Genomic DNA, 19,645 nt, shown 5'->3' with positions numbered 1-19,645 from the left:
GCATGCTAAACGCAGATACACAGACACACACAAACTCACACACCCCAAAGGGAGTATGTCAAAGGAGCACAGGCGCCAAAAGCAAACGCTCCCAATGGCCAAAGCTGGAACAATTCAAACAACAAAATAAAGTAGTATTGGATTATAACCCAAAGGATAAAATAGATATCCATGAGTCTATACTGATATAAATAAATATCAATAATTGAATAAATTAATGTTTAGGGGAAAATAGACAAATCTGTGTGGAAGAATTCCAAATACTTTATGTACATACTCTGTCCTCAAGGAGGTGGATCATAACTCTCCACTCTTTGGGTTTGTGCTTCACATAGTGACTTCCTTCCAACAAGTGTAGTGTGGAAGGGGTGGAGGAGTAACTTTACAGTGGAGAAATCTGAGACACGACCTCAGCCAGGTTATCAAGGTCAACATCAACAGGCAAATCACGTTGATAGCATGTACCCTTGATAAGATGTTATAAAAAAGGCACTTTATCTGGTTGTCCTCCCAATAAACCATAATCCCAGTCTTACCATGAGAAAAGCATTAGACAGTTTACATTAGTGAGGTATGCTACAAAACACTTGATCACTGCTCCTCAAAACCGTCAAGGTTGGGGCTTCCCTGGTGGCGCAGTGGTTGAGAGTCCGCCTGCCAATGCAGGGGACACGGGTTCGAGCCCTGGCCTGGGCAGATCCCACATGCCAGGGAGCAACTAAACCCGTGCGCCACAAGTACTGAGCCTGCGCTCTAGAGACCGTGAACCACAACTACTGAGCCCATGTGCTGCAACTACGGAGGCCCATGCGCCTACAGCCCGTGCTCCACAACGAGAGAGGCCACTGAAATGAGAGGCCTGCGCACTGCAACCAAGAGTAGCCCCCGTTTTCCGCAACTAGAGAAAGCCCACGCGCAGCAACGAACACCCAACACAGCCAAAAATAAATAAATTAAATAAATACATTTAAAAAAGAAACTGTCAAGGTTATCAAAAACAAGAAAAGCCTGAGAAACTACCACAGCCCAGAGGAGCCTAAGGGGGCTTGATAACTAAATGTAATGTGGTGTCCTGGATGGAAGCCTGAAATGGAATTAAGGACACTAGGCAAAAGCCAAGGAAATCTGAATAAAGTACAGACTCTGGTTAATATTATTGTATTAATATTGGCTCGTTAATTGTAAAAAAGGTACCACACTAGTGTACGGTGTCAATAATAGAGGAAATTGGGAATGAGATATATAAGAACTCTGTATTATCCCCTTAATTTTTCTGTATATCTAAACCATTCTAAAATAGATATAGTCTATTAGATAAAACAAAAAAGTAATGATGAGTTGATTGTAACATCAGACTAGTGATACTTTGAGATAACTATAAAAACTGCCTTAGGAAATTGTCTGTGGTATCTGCTGGGGATATAGTCACAGGTACTCCTAATATTATTGTGGTTTGTTGTCTGCATTTAGATTTAAAGGACATGCTCAATACTAAATTGCAGCTAGAGGTTAGTGAAATTAAAGATGTAATATTCCCATCCAGATTCCACATACACTTTGATACATATTAAGAATCCCCTGCTCTTTGGTGAGTTCTAATTTTATGAAAGTGAAACTCAGAGAGATGAATTAGGTTGTTCCAGCTTTTAAAAAGCCCGCATTCTAGGGTCAAGAATTCTTACTGAGCCTTGTTGAAACTGTTTGCTACACTACCTCCTAATTTTGGAACTGCTAAACAGAGAGTTGGGAACTCTTCCTAGATTAAAAGTACTGCCTTGGCCTTGTGCAATTATACTGTTTAGGTTGCTGGACAAATCCAAGGATAAAACTGGCCTGGACCTAGTGATGGGCAATTCCAAAAGCAAGCTGAGTGTGAGAAGTTCACTCACAGAGAACCCTAGTGTCAAAGAGCCTCTCTACTTGGGAATGGCTGAACACCGGGAAAATAAGCCCTGGTTCAGCTGTAAAGAGAGCACATCCTTGGCCTTTTTTCCCCCTTAAGTCCGGAAACTGATGATCTGGTCAGCTTAGGAGAGGGAGGGAGGGAAGGAGGGAGGGAGGAAAATGAGAGAGAGAGAGAAACCTGTTAATAGGTGGTGCCAATTTAAAGAGAGAAGGAAAGGGTTTATTATATACGTATATGCTAATATTATTCCTAAAGCCAATTCTGATCAATCCTTCGGGAAAGAAAGAGATGCAGCCACCTGTTAATGTGGCTTCAGCTTCTTTGTTTCCAACTGTTACAGCGGTCACCAGACCAGCCATTCCACTTGGGGCGGGGCCAGGGGGTTAGAGGGGGAACATCTGTCCACTAAGGACACTACTGAACAGCAACAAAATCTTGGGGCGACCCCTCTCTCTTTCCTCGAGTGCTTTCGCTAGCCGGTCCTACTTCCCCACTCCTTTGGGAGTTTCCTGTTCCATTACGTAGGCAAGAGGGCGAGAGGTCCCAGCTTTCCTAATTGTGAGTGGTTTGGCTGGGTGTGTACGTGCGAGTAACTGTGTGTGTGTGTGTGTGTGTGTGTGTGTGTGTGTTGAGGGAAAGTGGAGCTTGCTACAGGGGCTTAGAAAAACTAGTGGCCAATTTAAAATATTTTCGGAGTGTTTGAATGATATCTTCAAAGCTAATCCCACTCTCAAATTCAGCGAAATGAACAATACAGATAAGGAAGATGAAGAGGGTGGAAAACCCACACCGCGGAATGGAGCTGTCCATGCCGCGGGAGTGACAGGGGAGCGCTCAGAGGTAAGGCGCTCTGCAGAGAAAGTCACTCTGGCTCTTCTCTCTCGGTCCACCAGCCGGCGACGCTTCTTCTGTAAAAGCATTCCTAGAAAGTAACCCTACAACCGGGAAGGGTAGCGATCTTTGAGCGCAGTTTCCGGGAGCTGGTCCCCGCAGCAGGGAGAGGCCCCTCTCCCCCCGCGGCTGGCGCGGAATGTGGCGATCCGGCCCGGCGCGGGGGATGACTTCCTGCGGCCGGAGCTCGGCGGCGGGAGCGGCGGGAGCAGCTGCTGCAGCTGGCAGGTGGGGTGGGGGCCGGGGAACTGACCAAGCACAGACCCGGCGCGGCGGCACTGCGGCCCCGGGGCAGCCGGCGCGGGGACATGCGCTGATGCGATCCCTCCGGAGAAGGTAAGCAGCCCGGCTATTATTAGCCGCGGCCACACTGCGCGGTGCTTTCTGCTTGGTTAGTAATGGGGTTTGTAATACAGAGGGAAGAAGGGGAATATCCCTGCCGCCTTCTGCAATGGGAAAAAGAGCAGCAACTGGAATTGAAATATTCATCAGCCAAGTGCTTGAGATTATTGGAGGAGCGGTGTTACTGGGCAAACAAAGAAGGCGGTCAGCCTCTGTAATCTTAAGATAATCAACCATTGCTGTGCCACACTCGCTTCGATATTGAAGAGGATTCAGAATGTAAAATAATTTGAGTTTCACTTTTACGTTGCTACCTTCAACCTTCGCTTGGTTAATTTCTGGTTTGCGAGCAGCAGGTTCTTGTCAGCAGCCTAGAGAAGTAATCGGAAATCTTCCCTCTCCTTTTGCCTTCCTCAGTCTTCTCCCTTTCCAGTTATTAGAATGGGTCTGCACATTTCAACGTCAAACACCCACTTCAATACTGAACCTTTAGAAAGAATCTCAAATTAGAGGAGAAACTTACCTCCTGGAGTTCAGCTTGGGTTGAGCAGCACTTGTCCCCACTTCTCCCTTCATTTACCATCTTCTCTTGTCAATCATTTCATTGATTCCCCCACCGCCCACCCCGGGGATGCTGTGCTCATTAACAAGCCAGCTCTTGTCAGCTCCTGTCCACCACCTCTGTTCCGTGACTGATTTTTCAAGGACCCAGAAAGGACATTGCCTTATACCATGTTTGGACTATTATCTGTGTCCTTCCCCAAAATGCATGGCATGAAAAATCCTTTAAACCCAGTACCAACATGGTTTCCGATAACTCCCTTCATTGTAGTCACTGCAGCTACCAGATGGGTTTCGAGGACAGCAGAATCTGTTGGGGTGTGAGAAAGAGGGCTATACCTACATATTTTGCTCCACGTGCCTAAGAAGAGGTGGAAGTAGAAATGCAAATGTCAGTCTGTCCCGTTTTTCTTGAAGCTTTTTTAGTCCAGCTAGGTTGTGAGACACCTAGCTGGGTAGGGTATGGGGCAAGTCCTCCTGCAAAAGCAAGCAGTGTGTTTGTCCTAGGATTCCCCCAATAACCTCAAAAGAGATTCCAGAGAGGCTTTTCCCACAGGCAGTCAGAAAGCCAGGGGAGGTGGCCAAGGTAAACCTCAGGTTATTTGGGCATCCTCAAGTTAGTCTCCCCTTTTAGGGGTTCTGACCTAGGATTTCCCCACAAACGCTTTGCTGCTGAGCTCAAGTGCCGATTCTTGTTGCCCACCTAGGGATGTACAATTGAATGATATTCTGTGAAATGGTGAAGATTGCTATGGTGGGGATTACAAATGTGCCACTTCACCAACAGAGAACAGTTGCAATAAGCCAGACTGTGTGGTGTCTGTGTGCCAATATTCCATTTAAAAAGAGATTTGTTATCTTTAAATCTGAAATTAAAGAGACAGTTTGACTCAAAAGGCCATGGATTTTATTTTAACAAATTAAAATAGGAGACCAATGAAAAAGAGGTCCAGGGTTTATAGCTAACCTTCTTACCTTCTTTTTTAAATATTGCTTTAGAACAAGATACTGGTTCTGAAAAATCATGTTACTTCTATTATATATCGTTCTTGTTTTTCTGATTACAAATTCTCTATTTATAGATACACTTTGGAAAGAGTTGAGTTGGTTTCTTTGTCTCTATCTTCAGTATATGAGGCAGAAGGAGTGGAGGGGGGTGGGCAAATCCCACTCCAAATGGCCCCCTCAGAGAACTGTTCCCCGGACCATGCAAACCTCTGGACCGATATTGTTTTGGCTGGTTGTTATTATTATCTTTAAATGTGGTTTGGGTTTGAAATATTCAATTTTCAATATTCTAAAATTTTGGCTCAGGCACACCAACTAGAAGAGAGAACAAAGAACAAGAATAGCAAAACTATTTTCCAGCTTTCTTACCTAATTGTAAAATATTTAATTCTATGAATAATTATTCTGAATAATAAGTGAAAAACATATTAAAATAATAATTCATTTTTTAGAAAGTAGCCCAAGGTTTACGAAATACAGGTGAGTGCAATTGATCTTAAGTACAGTAAAAATTTCTGTAATTTTGAAAGGTGTTTTTATGTTGAGTATTAGTACATGAAAATATGCTAATGATGGTTAGAAACTGAAATGTCTGTTACTTGGTTTCTGAAGAAACTGAGTTCTTTGGCAAGAAATGGGTCAGGATTAGGGGACTGGAGCTGCCAAAGCCGGCATCATACCTGCCAGTGATTGTATAGGTGAGATGAATGCATGAAGTTATGGATTAGGGTTCGAGAAGCCTTCTGGGGAGGAAAGAAAACAAGATAGAAAATAGAATTTGTTATTTTAGTGCAACTAAGATAATTAAATTTAAGGTATTTCTGAATTTGGACTTCGTTATATTTAAACAATTTATGAGGAAAGTTTCTAAATTCAAAGCCCTAGGTAGAAGTAGTTGTATGATTTCCTAACCGAAACTAATTTATGACTCTATTTCCTTTGTTAAAAACGTTTCCCAGAGAAAGGAAAAATTAATTGCCCCGTGTTAAGGAGGAGTAATACCAAATAGAAGGATGTATTCTATTAGTTGCTAAATGAACTGTAGGAACTTTTTTGTAGATATGACAAGATAGAATTGAAATCAATCTGTTGCTTTCCAATCACGTAAAGAAAAACATTTAGGGGCCTCCCTGGTGGCGCAGTGGTTAAGAGTCCGCCTGCCGATGCAGGGGATACGGGTTCGTGCCCCGGTCTGGGAGGATCCCATATGCCGCGGAGCGGCTGGGCCCGTGAGCCATGGCCGCTGGGCCTGCGCATCCGGAGCCTGTGCTCCGCAACGGGAGAGGCCACAACAGTGAGAGGCCCACATACCGCAAAAAGAAAAAAAAAAAAAAAAAAAAAAAAAAAAGAAAAACATTTAGTCTGGTGGGTGGTCAGTGTTATCAGTAATTTAAGACTTGAGTACCCACTTAGGATTCACAAAGTTGCCCTCTCTTTACAAAAGGCATTTTCTGGTGCTGCATTACTGCCATTAGCTACAATTGAAATAGACTTATCCTGAGATTTTGAAAAACAGAAAAAGAAATAGTAGGATTAATAAGGCTTTGCCTCCACTGAGAATGGGTAGAAAAAGTGCTATTTTGAAAGTTATCAATGGCCTCTTAATTGCCAGATTTCTGCGCTGTTTCAACCTGCTCTTTATGTCTTTATTTTTAAGTTCTCTTCTAAGTTCTTTTTTAAAAATTTTACTGCTTAGTGTTTTATTCACTAAAATAGCATTTTTAATTGAAGTATAGTTGATGTGTAATATTATATAAGTTACAGGTGTAAAATATAGTGACTCACGATTCTTAAAGGTTATACTCCATTTATAGTTATAAAATATTGGCTATATTTTCTGTGCTATGCAGTATATCCTTGTAGCTCATTTTATAATAATAGTTTGTACCTCCTAGTCTCCTATCCCTATATTGTTCTTTTTTTTTAAATTAAATACTTGTGTTCAAAAGTATTATTAATAAGTAATACATAAAGAGATATCTCTTTATCTAGTTTCTCACTAATCCCCTTAAATTACCTCATGACCAGCCTAGAACAAGTGCTGTTTATTTCTAGTTTGTGCCTCATGATATCACGACTATATGTCTTCATTTGTTCCTTTCACTCACCCTGCTACACGTTGAAACCTTGCTCACGGCATACACTGCCTCTTCCATGAACCCTTCCCCATACCCACCTTCCTTCTCATTTCAGATGTGTTTCTCCCTTGTCTAAATGCCTGTGGCACTTTCTATTTTGGTCTATCCTTTAGTTTGAACATGATTTGCTGTTGTAAAATAACCCTAGGGAGCAGAGTCTTTGACTAACAACTTTTTATTACCTGAAACTCATAATACAGTGCCTAGCTATGTATATGCAAAGTAGATGTTCAGCAATTTGATTTTAGTGAAGAAATTAGCTATTATTTTCCAGGGGTGTATATCCACCTACTCTAATATCCAAGTTAGGCTCTAAATAGTGTGTGCAGGTACATTTTAGTTTAAAATCCCTATATAATAATATAGTGAAAGTACATTCAAACAGTTATATTCAACAAAAGTTATTGTGAGCTTACATGCCCTTAAGTGGATATTGGCTCATCCGTATCAAAAAGCATAGTAAGCATTACAAAAGAAAACTTTAAAGAAGACATTGTACCAGCTTTCAGTATGCTTTCATTCTACTGAAAACAAGTAAGCAGGGGAAGATGTCTTGCATAAATAAGTACTAGTCTTAAAGCGCTCTGCTAGGTACTTTCATCTATGGTGTATAATTTCATCCTTCTACTATATGCTAATTTTACACTGAGACTCAGAGATCTTACCTAAATGGCAGAGATTCTTTCCACATTCACATGCTGTTCTTTGAAGTGTTAACGAGTGAAGGAAAACTATAAAAACATAATCAGAGTAGTTTAAAATGGTTTTGTGGTCAGGCTTTCCAGTGCTTTTTAAACTTTTGGGTCTTAACATCCCCTTTAATAATTCAATAAAGGCTATGCGTCCACTCCCCAAGTACATACACAACACACACACATAGAATTTTGCCTGTAATTGCAGGTGTTCGCGGACCTAAAAAAGCCCTCCTTTGCAAATGCTTTAAGGACATCTACGCTGGGCTCAGTTTTTCTTTTTGCTTGTTGTATGCTTAATATTTATTTTTGTACCTATTAAAATTAAACAAATTGTTATCTGTTATAGATTGAGATATAAACCTAAGCAGCTTCGTACTTTACAACTTTTCTTTTTGCATTTTTGTATTCTGTCCTCTCTCACACAAACACACAAATTTATATAAATGAGATCAAATAATACTTTTCTGTGAAGAGAATGCTTAGAATTTATTCTTAACGATTTTTCTATATATCACACGTCAGTGTTAGCTGTAGTCATCATGTTGTACATGATGTCCATAGTATGTATTTATCTTACAATTGGAAGCTTGTACCTTTGACCATCTTCCTCCAATTTCCCCTCCCCTGACCCTCTGTCTCCTGTAACCACAGGTCTGATCTCTTTTTCTATGATTGTTTTCTTTTTTTTAAGGTTCCACATATAAGTGAGATCATATAGTGTTTGCCTTTCTTTCTCTGACTTATTTAACTTAGCATAAAGCCTTCAAGGTCCATTTCTGTTGTCTCAAATGGTAGCATTTCTTTGTTTTCTTACAGATGAATAATATTTCAGTGTGTGTGTGTGTGTGTGTGTGTATACATATAATACGTATATATCTATAAATATATAAAACAACCTCTTTACCCATTTGTCCATCAATGGGCACTTAGATTGTTTCCATGTCTTGGCTATTATAAATAATGCTGCTATGAACATGGGGGTGCAGATATCTTTTTGAGTTAGTGTTTTCATTTTCTTTGGATATATTCCCAGAAGTGGAGTTGCTAGATATATGTAGTTCTAGTCTTAATTTTTGAGGATCCTCCATACTGTTTTCCATACTGGCTTTACCAATCTACAATCCCACCAACAGCACAAGGCTTCCCTTTTCTCCACATCCTCACGAGCATTTGTTATCTCTTGACATTTTTGAGGATGACTGTTCTAACAGGTGTGAGGTAATATCTCAATGTGGTTTTAATGTGCATTTCCCTAATGACTAGTGGTATTGAGCATCTTTTCATGTACCTGTTGGCTTTTCGTGTGTCTTCTTTGGAGGAATGTCTATTCGGGTCCTTTGCTCATTTTTTTTAATTGGGTAATTTTTTTTTCTTTGCTATTGATTTGTATGAATTTTTAATTTATTTTGGATATTAACCCTTATCAGATATATGGTTTACAAATATGTTTTTCACATTCTATAGGTTGTCTTTTCAATCACTTTGTTGATTTGTTTTTGTTTTCGTTTGCTGTGCAGAAGCTTTTTAGTTTGATGTAGTTCCATGTGTTTATTTTTTATTTTGTTGTTTGTGTTTTCAGTGTCATATCCAAAAAGTCATTACCAAACCCATGTAATGAGCTTTATTCCTATGTTTTCTTCTGGCAGTTGCATAGTTTCAGGTCTTACATTTGAGTCTTTAATCCAATTCAAGTTAGTTTTGTGAGTGGTATAAGATATTGGTCCAATTTCATTCTTTTACATGTGAATATCCAATTATCCCAGGGTTCCCTTGTATGTAACTTCTCTCTTTTCTCTTGCTGGTCTTAAAATTCTTTCTTTGTTTTCGACTTTTGATGATTTAATTGCAATGTGTCTCAGAGTAGCCCTATTTGAGTTCAACCTATTTGGGCTTGTTTGGACTTCATGGATATGGATGTCCATTTCTCATCCTAGGTTTGGGAAGGTTTCATCCATTATTGCTTTAAATATACTTTTTTTCCCTTTCTCTCTCTCTTTTCTTCTTCTGGAATTCCCATATATGAACATTGTTTACTTTATTGTGTCCCATAATTTCCATAGGCTTTCTTCACTCTTTTTATTCTTTTCCTTTTTGTTCCTTTCACTGGGTAATTTCTAAAGTCCTGTCCTCCAGTCTGCTGATTCTTTCTTCTGTATGGTCGATTCTACCTTTGAAACTTTCTTTTGAATTCTTCAGTTCAGTTATTGTATTTTTAAAATCTAGTGTTCCTGTTTCTTTGATGTTGCTACTTCCTTGTCAAACTTCTTGTCTTGTTCATGCATTGTTTTCCTAATTTCACTTAGCTGTCTGTGCTTTCTTGTAGTTCACTAAACTTCCTTAGGAGGATTATTCTGAATTCTTTGACAGTTCATAGATATTATCTTTTTTGTGTGTGTGTGTGTGCTGTGTGGGCCTCTCACTGTTGTGGCCTCTCCCATTGCGGAGCACAGGCTCCGGACGTGCAGGCTCAGCAGCCATGGCTCATGGGCACAGCCCACTCTGCAGCATGTGGGATCCTCCCGGACCGGGGCACGAACCCGCATCCCCTGCATCGGCAGGTGGACTGTCAACCAATGCGCCACCAGGGAAGCCCAGATCTTCATTTTTTTAAGGTCAGTTATTGGAGTTTTATTACTTTCCTTTGTTTGTGTCCTATTTGCCTAATTTTTGTGATCCTTGATTCCTTACATTGGTATCTGCATATCTGAATAATTGGGCTCTTCCACCAGACTTAACTGGGTATTATATTCAGTAGTAGTAGTACATGGGGCTATGAATTAGTTTCCTGGCAGAGAATCAGAGCTTGTATAGGACCTGGCTCTGGACAGGACCCAGAGCCTGTATAGTTCATTGTTTGGGAACCCAAATCAGGCCAGAGTGTGCACTTAATTCCCTGGTCAGGTGAGGGCAGTGGTTTTGCCCTGCAGAAGGGGGAGGCCACAGGCTGTGCTGTCTGTTCAAGTGCCAGTGTATCTAGGGCTGTTTAATGGGCTGTACAGCTTCCCATGTTCTCTGGTTAGGTTCCCCAGTTGGACGTGCTGAAGGCTGTATTCAGTGATGAGTAGGGCTATGAATTAGATTTCCTGCCTGGGTGCAGCAGGAGAAGCAGCTCTAAAGCCAGTAAAGCTCTTTGTTGTCTTAACTCAAGCTGATCCACACTCCACGTTCTGTGGCTGAACAAGGCCACTGGCTTTGCTTTGCAGACTATCAGCTCTGTCTACCCTTCTCTAGGCTTGAGCACTGCTGGGCCGCACAGTTTCTAGGAGTTGTCACCAATCCTTCTAGTCAGATGGGCCAGGAAGACACTCTCCACAGCAGATGGGATGGGGCTAGTCCCAGTTCCTTTGCCTGGGTGGGATGAGGAGGGACCACTCCAGGCGACTCTTAATTTCTCAAACAGGCTCCCCAGTTGGGAGGAGCTGGGAGCTCCTCTCAGCCTTGGATATGAATTAATCTCCCTGCCTGTGCATGGTACAGGATCCCTCCACACCTGATACTGGCTCTGCTTTGTACCAGAGCCAGTGATGAGCTCTGGCTGCCTGCCCCTTGGCTGGAGCACGACTGGGCCAAATAGCTTCCAGGATTTATTGCCAGCCCTTTTGGTCAGATGGCCAGAAGACACTCTCCACAGTGGGTGGGCTGTGACTCTGCTCTTTCCCTGGGTATGGGCAAACCAGGTTCAAGGGCCAGATGCATATCAGGTGGATCTGTACCCTGCTGAGTTCCCCGGTTGTAGTGTCCCACCAACCTGGCTCTGTAGATAAGCAAAGGTGCCAGTTGTGATCACTACTTGGGCACTGCAGGTATGAATTCCATCGGTCACAATCCATGTGCTGGCTGTTGCATGCCCCTTCCCCCTTCATCACTAAAAGTCCAACTTTTAGTGGTCAAACCCTGCAGATTCCCCTGCAATCCCAGTGGAGCAGATTAGAGCAGTGGCTCCCACAAAGCAACCCCAATGCTAGTGGTGGTGCTTGCTGTCCCCCAGTTCTCTTCCCCTACTGGAGGAACCAGAGGTTCAGGGGAGACCTCACCCATGGTGCTCCACTGGCTTGGGGGAGGGGCAGTGTGGTCAAGCTCCTTTTCTCACCCTTCTAATGCAGTCTGTCTTGGTCTCTGTGGTGCACGGGGGTGCTTCAGCCTCACCTCCATGTTCTAGGATTCTCTCAAATAGTGTCCTGTTTCCAAATAATTGTTAGTTGTTCCTCCTGTGGGGGACGTGGAGCCAGGAATGACCTTGGTGATGTCACCCCACTCTGGGCTTACTTTGACAATATGTGTGTCCTTTATAGCCCAGACATTTCTGGTACTTGAAATGAGGTTCTCCTTTTATTGTTCTCCCTGCTTTAGGACCTAAACTGGGAGCTCTTCATTAGCACTGGCACAAAGGCTGCTGAGATGACTAGGAAGCAAGTGCCAAGGAGGATAGTGAATCAAAGAACCTTGATTCATGGAAAAGGAATCCCAGAAGGAGCTCTAAACGTTACACATTCCAAAGGATTTATTCAGGGTTTTCCAATCAAAATCATTTTTACAAAAAAGAAACAGTTCTCAGACTTCGAGTAGTATACTGCCAAGTATGTGGAAGAACATTGCCAGCAGTTGAGTGGTGTGGTCTGCTTTGAAATATATTCAGTTTGCTTAGGATGGACATATGTCTACTTCAAAGTTACTATTTCTTTCTAGTAATGCTGTCTACAGTACTGTATTTGCTTTTGGCAAGTTAAGAAAACAATGACATCCCTCCCAGGTTCTAAAACAATTACCAGCATAAAAATACATTAAACTTTTTAGCTGATACTTAAGGAAACCAGTACTAGCTAGCATTCCTACTGATGCTAGTATTCAAAGAGAGGCGTGACAAAACCATTAATCTAGAAAACACCAGGTTGGAAAGATGGAGAGAAAGAACTCAAGAGGACTACTTAAGCTGTTGCTTTCTTTACATGTCCCCAAATATGATAATAACCATATAAGCTCCTAAAATAAGTGCAATTTTATGCAAACTTCATAGTATGCCTAGTATGAGGTAAATTTGTACTTTATTTTATAGTATATTTTTATTTTTTTATTTTGGTAAAATGTCCCATAATGTAAAATTTACCATTTTAACCATTTTTAAGTGTATCATTTATTGGTATTAAGTACATTCACAATGTTGAGCAACCATTACCATTATCCATTTTAAGACCTTTCTTGTTATCCCAAACAGAAACTGTACACACTAAACAATAACCCCTTATTTCTCCCCTCCCCTTAGCCTCTGGTTAACTCTATTCTATTTTCTGGGTTTATAATTTGCCTATTCTAACTACCTCATATAAGTGGAATCATATAATAGTTGTCCTTTTGTGTCTGGCTTCTTTCACTTAACATAATGTTTTCAAAGTTTATCCATGTTATAGCATGTAGCAGCATTTCATTCCTTTTTAAAGCCATACAATGTATAGTGATTTTTAGTTGCAAAACACTTTTAGTACATTGTGTTTCTATTATATTAATGATATCTAGCATATATCACTACCATATTACCTTTAGTAGATGCCCAGTAATGTGTACTATGAGTGAGCCATAATTTCATTCAGTCAAAACCCATTGATAAACATTTATTAAGTTCCAAACAGTTTTATGATTTCAAGAAATGTGGTAATGGACATAGAGGTTCATGTCTTGATGTCCTGGAGCTTTTACTTTTGATGGAAGAATTCTTGGAGTGGCATGGAATGGTATTGTTGGGTCAGAGATTATGCAGAAACATTTATCATTTGAATACATACATTGACTCTAAAAACCATCAACTTCTTCAACAGATAATATTCCTGTATTTTATGTAACCATTTATGACTATCTTAAAAATGAATGCAAGTAATGTAAGGGAATCCACTTAATGTGATTTGAGCAAGGAAACATTCTCACTTTTTTCATTTCTAGTTCATGGAAGAAAATTCCTATACACAAGTATTGAAATATTTCAAGTCTCCGGATCACACATTTCATCATTTCAAAAATATTACAGAGTACATCACGGATGTCAGTCAAGTCTTGTAACAGCAGTGTAGAAAACTAGTAACATTTATAGCTAGTTTGTTTTTAGGCTTCAGCAATGGATCAATTCTATCCAGCCTAATCTGTAATTTTAATTAGATTAATTTTTAAAATAAAAAAGATTAATTTTTAATTTAAAAGTATTTTTAGTTCATATGTATGTACCTGCATTATGGTAAATCTTTTATTTTGTTGTTTTTTTCTTAGTTTCTCTTCAGAGTATCTTTTAAAATTTATTTTTAAACAGAATAATTAAAGCCCAAAGATGAGAATGTCTCATTTAAGATAAACTAAAGAACGTTGGAATAGCTGAAGTATGAACACAATTGGCACAACTTTTCACCACCCTCCTTAGAAGAAGACTGTTTTGATTTGCATGGCCCAAGAAAGGAGAAACAGATAACTTGCTGGGGATTGCATCCTGCTTTACTTAAGTTAGACATTAACAGGCTAAAAGGGCAAGGATGAAGCAACATGTTTATAACATATTTTTGAAAAGCTACTTAAAGGTGAAGGGTGGCAAGAACACAGACAGACACACCCTAGACATTTCACTACAGTATTTTAAGGTATGCCTTTTCTTTGGTTGATAGGGATGGAGGGACCTATTAATAAACATTTCTCCTATTTACTTTTGTCTCTATTGCTGTCTAATCAAACCCTCATTAAAAAACAGACATAAAACAAATAAGCATTCTGACTTTTGCCTGAATAAGCAACAACAAGCTCACATCTTAAACAATGGACGGCAATGGCTATGAGACTGAGGATCCTTGGTCATTGCAACAGTAGCAGCAACACAACCTGCTTTGTTCCTTCTGTTGTATACTGCAGAATCTGAGTAAATAGAGAGAAGTCAGTGATACCTTTAGTGCCATTTCTTACACTCCTCTCCATGATCTTTCACACTCAGGTTCTCTGGTCATCTCAATGTAGTGAAAAACCACCAGGATGTTAATACCCTCTATCCATTCACAAAACTTAATGCTTCTGAGACTTGCAGAAATAATGTTGAATCTGAATTGGTGGTACCCAATAGAGTCACTAAGAATAATCCGTCAGACTCACCAAATCCAAATTCAGATTTAAAGGCCATCAAATTTTAAAGATAATGAAGATTTTGAGATTTCCATATTTATTATATATGGTCATATGTAAAAATTTAGAAAAGTAAAATTACATGTATAGGTTTTTAATTATAAGCTATATTCACTGGAGAATTAATGCATTTTTAAAAGGATTCATTCTGAAAAGATTACATTAGCACTTTTTTTAAACCACTACCCTCAAAAATAAATTGTGACAAATCATTGTTCACCCAAGTTTATGTCTCATCTCAAGGAAGTGAGTTGTTCTTGGGGAAATTGCTTTCATCTAATTTGTGCTTTCCTGCAGTGGATCAAGCTGAAATGAAATGGGGCTGACATTCTTAACTATTATTACGTGCCCACATTTACCAGAATTACCTAATGATCAGTACCAAAGAGTTTTATAATAAATAAATATGTATGTACTGAGAGTCTCCACTGATAAAAGTTAGTTGAGACATGGCTGGTGATCCCATAGAAGAGATATCTAGCTTATATTTCTTACATCATCTCCATAGTAGAAAGCAATCCAGGATTGCAAAGCAAGGCATGAGACAGTAGCATCTGGTGTATTTTATAAATGTTTAGATTTCTAAGGAGCTTATTGGTATTACATATTGTGGTAAGCACTCAAATGTAAACTGTTACTTTAAAATAGTAAACTATCAAGACCGTACAAATTCCTGCAACTTAAATGGTCAGTTTGGTATTTGGCTTTATGATAGGCATCTGCAAGATATTTATTAAACAACCAAATGAACCAATACCATTTAATTTTGAAAACTGCCTTCCTAATACAAAAGAATTGGTATTCTACACAAGTTCCTTGTGATTATTTTTGTAGGTGTGGTGGGAATGAATTACGGATGGCACTACCCTTTCTCCTGTTTCTTGTCTGAGGTTTTGGTAAGGTGGAAATTAGAGATGATGGACCTTAAAGTTTGAGCAGTTCAAGACACTCAACCAGTAAGTCAGAAAGAGAAAGACAAATACCGTATGCTAACACATATACATGGAATCTAAGAAAAAAAAAAAGGTCATGCAGAACCTAGGGGTAAGATGGGAATAAAGGCACAGACCTACTAGAGAATGGACTTGAGGATATGGGGAGGGGGAAGGGTAAGCTGTGACAAAGTGAGAGAGTGGCATGGACATATATACACTACCAAATGTAAAATAGATAGCTAGTGGGAAGCAGCCACATAGCACAGGGAGATCAGCTCGGTGCTTTGTGACCACCTAGAGGGGTGGGAAAAGGAGGGTGGGAGGGAGGGAGACGCAAGAGGGAAGAGATATGGGAACATATGTATATGTATAACTGATTGACTTTGTTATAAAGCAGAAACTAACACACCATTGTAAAGCAATTGTATTCCAATAAAGATGAAAAAACAAAAAACAGTGAGTAGAATTCAAATAAGTAATAGTAGATATAAAATTAATAAAAAAATTTTGGCAAAAAAGACACTCAACCAAGCACAATCCATTTACCCAGGACAAGAAAACATATGACATTACTCTTCTTTTTTCAACCACCATGGATTTGAACTTTTAGAAAATTGAAAATGCAAGATACAGATTTTATTTATTTTCTTAAGTAATTTATTTATTTCTGGCAGCGTTGGTTCTTTGTTGCCGTGCCTGGGCTTTGTCTAGTTGCTGGGAGTGGGGACTACTCTTCGTTGTGGCGCACAGGCCTGTCATTGCGGTGGCTTCTCTTGTTGCACAGCACGGGCTCTAGGGCACGCTGGCTTCAGTAGTTGCAGTGCATGGGCTCAGTAGTTGTGGCTCGCGGGCTCTAGAACGCAGGCTCAGTTGTTGTGGCCCATGGGCTTAGTTGCTTTGTGGCATGTGGGATCTTCCCAGACCAGGTTTCGAACCTGTGTCTCCTGCATTGGCGGGCGGATTCTTAACTGCTGCACCACCAGGGAAGCCCAAGATACACATTTTAATAAGAAAATATTAGTCAACAGTTCTCTTATCTCTGTGTCTTTTTCTATCTCATTGATTGTGAAGAATACAATCATAGAGAAAGCAAAATCTACATCAGTTGAAATTTTTTTCCACCTGCATGCATGTTATAGTGGATGTGTAACATCTTCACAGGCTTTGTGAAATCACTATTTCACCACAGAAATTAAATATGACACTAAAATGATCTGACACTAATTAGTCCATTGAATAAGGGGAGGAGGATCGGCGTCTTGGTCATCGTTAAGAAGAAAAAAAATCATTAACCTGTTAGGCAAAATACTTGTCTTTAAATTATCCCTTAATAAATATAATAGAAAATGAAATAAAATGGCAGTACAATGTTATGAAAGGAAAGCAATTGGGTGATCTCAAAGTGAGTGAGTATAAAAATCAATATTTTTTGTTTAGTTTGTTAATAATTTTATTCTTAGAGCTCTCAGGCAGCTAGCTTTTGGTCATTTTTAAGATCAATCAAAAAGTTCTGAACATTATTTTTAAGGTATGCAGATCACTAGGCCCTCCTCCCCTCCTTTCTCTCTTTCTTTTAATTTTTTAATTTATTTTGGGGAGTTTTGGCTACCATTTATGTTCTAATCATGTTTTTCAGGAAGTGAATTTGAACTTTGAACCTCACCTAGTTTGAATCCTACCTCTATTGTTTTCTATCTCTATGACTTAGGGTAAGTTACTTAACCACTGTGAATTGTTTCTGGATATTGAAAACAGGAAAATCACAGGGTTGTTGCAAAGATTAAAGAAGATAACATAAAAGGGAACTTACTGCAGTGTTTGAGACATAGTAAGGGTTAGTAAATATTTCCAGTTTTTATCTTTCTAATTCTCGTGAGCAGTTTACAATGAGATCTCATTACCACAGATTTTCCCTAAAATTATGAACCTTTTCCTACCCCTCTCCATTTTAAAGCAAACCTTGAAATGACTGAACCTCATAGGAAGATGTCTCCATGCAGGGAATCCCAGTAGCAGGAGAGGTTGGAAGCTACCACAATGCAAAGTTGTCAGGCTCTGATCTGGCAGTAGCTGTGGGAATTAGTCTTAGCTTCTATTTTTAACTCTGCAAGGAGTTGATTGGATGACCTGGGAAAACTCAGTTGGCATCTTATTTTCTTTCTGAATTTCTTTCTGCATCTTATTTTCTTTCTGAATTGTACCATTTGTCTAATCACTCTTTTCACTGACTCATTATCAGAAATGATATCAAGGGTGTTGATTTCAGAAGTAATGTTATAGAAAATGGGAATTGTTCCCTTTCTTAAAAGCAATAGTTGACAATTTTATTTTATTTTTTTCTGGTACAGTATTGAAGTTCCTGGGAGAGGGCAACTTTAATTTATAAAGAGTTGTTAACATTCACTTCCTCTAACAAAAGCCTTTAAAGGTAATACTACTAATTATCTGCCTTGTACCCCAGTCTTTTTTTTTAATATGTAACTGTTGAAGTTTTTTAATGTTAATCAATATCATTAAGTTGTCCAAAAAGGAAAATTAATCTGTTACTCCATTGTACATCATATACAAAGGAATCTTCTTGGTATATGATATGTTTCTATTTGACTGAATCTCAATGAATTGAGAGAGTACATGTAAGAATTTTAATATTCAGAGTCTTATTCATAAAAGTGCACTACTGAGTAGATTCAATCACTAGTAACACCTTTAAACTGAAATCAAAAGTAGAGCCTCAATTAATGTGAAAATTTTAGTAGCACAAACACCTGCCTATAAAAACTGCACTGTTAGTACACAGGCGAGCTTTAGTATGATAACAATTTTGTTGAGCTTGAAAAGCACATACTTTTACATTTTTTTCTTATTTGACTTTTTATCATTATGTGGACCATTTAGGTCTAAGGAAACAAGTACGAAAACTGCCTAAAGCCTTCCATTTAATATGTAAGCCATAGTTGTCCGCAAGAGAGAATTTTGTGGTGATCAACAACTCTAGCCAAATCGGCAATAATTTATTTTAGTTGGTAGAGTCTAATCATGTGTACCTAACTATGTTCTTTTAAGTAAAAAGTGTAAAACATTTTTAGTAGTAAGTTTGTCCTGAATTTCCAAGTCAATATGTTTAATCCCTGTTTGAATACTGAATTCATTAGCTATTCACCAAAGGCTTGAGGCATAGATTTTGGGCATAGTCTGCTTCTAAGATGAGATGTAGCAAACAGTCTAAATTCCAGTTTTAAATATACACGTGCAAACACATATACACGTATATTATACAAAAATTTATATACAGACATTCCCCGAATTACAATGGTTCGACTTACCGATTTTTCAACTTTACCATGGTGCGAAAGTGATACTCGTTTAGTAGAAACTATAGTTTGAATTTTTTCATTTTTTCAAAGTATACTTTGAATTTAGAGTAGAAACTATACTTTTCCCAGACTCCTGATATGCAGCATGATGCTCTCTTGTGATGCTGGGCAGCAGCAGCAGCAAGCCACTCCTCCCACTCAGCGACTGGATCACAACTGACACACTTACAACCGTTCTGGTTTTCACCTTCAGTACAGTAGTCAATAAAACAAATGAGATATTCAACAGATTATTATAAAATAGGCTTTGTGTTAGATGATTTTGCCCAACTTTAGGCTAATGTGAGTGTTCTGAGCACATTTAAGGTAGACTAGGCTAAACTATGACACTTGGTAGATTGGGTGTAGTATAAGCATTTACAATTTATGATATTTTCAATTGATGATGGGTTTATCAGGATGCAGTGCCATAGTAAGTTAAGGAAGATCTGTATTTTATGTGTATTATATATATATTCATTATATTATCCAATTATGTGTATATATGCATATAAATGCATGTATATATGTGTGCTTTCATGAACATTTGCCTTCTATTTCAAATATTTTATTTTATTTATTTATTTATTTATTTTTATTTTTTTATTTGGTTATATTTAAAATAAACAGACAAGTTCTTGGAGAAGCATTTGAAGAATCTTTGTTTCCAGAG

General features: G+C 39.0%; 1 pseudogene; it reads right to left on the bottom strand.

Moving 5' to 3' along the window:
* Positions 1 to 18,962, bottom strand: part of LOC132499902 (ferritin light chain-like) — a 71,777-nt pseudogene extending 52,815 nt beyond the window's left edge.
* Positions 18,963 to 19,645: the final 683 nt, after the last annotated feature.

This window comes from Mesoplodon densirostris, chromosome 12, assembly GCF_025265405.1.
Source record: "Mesoplodon densirostris isolate mMesDen1 chromosome 12, mMesDen1 primary haplotype, whole genome shotgun sequence".
NCBI lineage: Eukaryota > Metazoa > Chordata > Mammalia > Artiodactyla > Ziphiidae > Mesoplodon > Mesoplodon densirostris.
The sequence above is the reverse complement of the archived record's forward strand: the minus strand, read 5'-3'. Positions and strand labels throughout refer to the sequence as shown.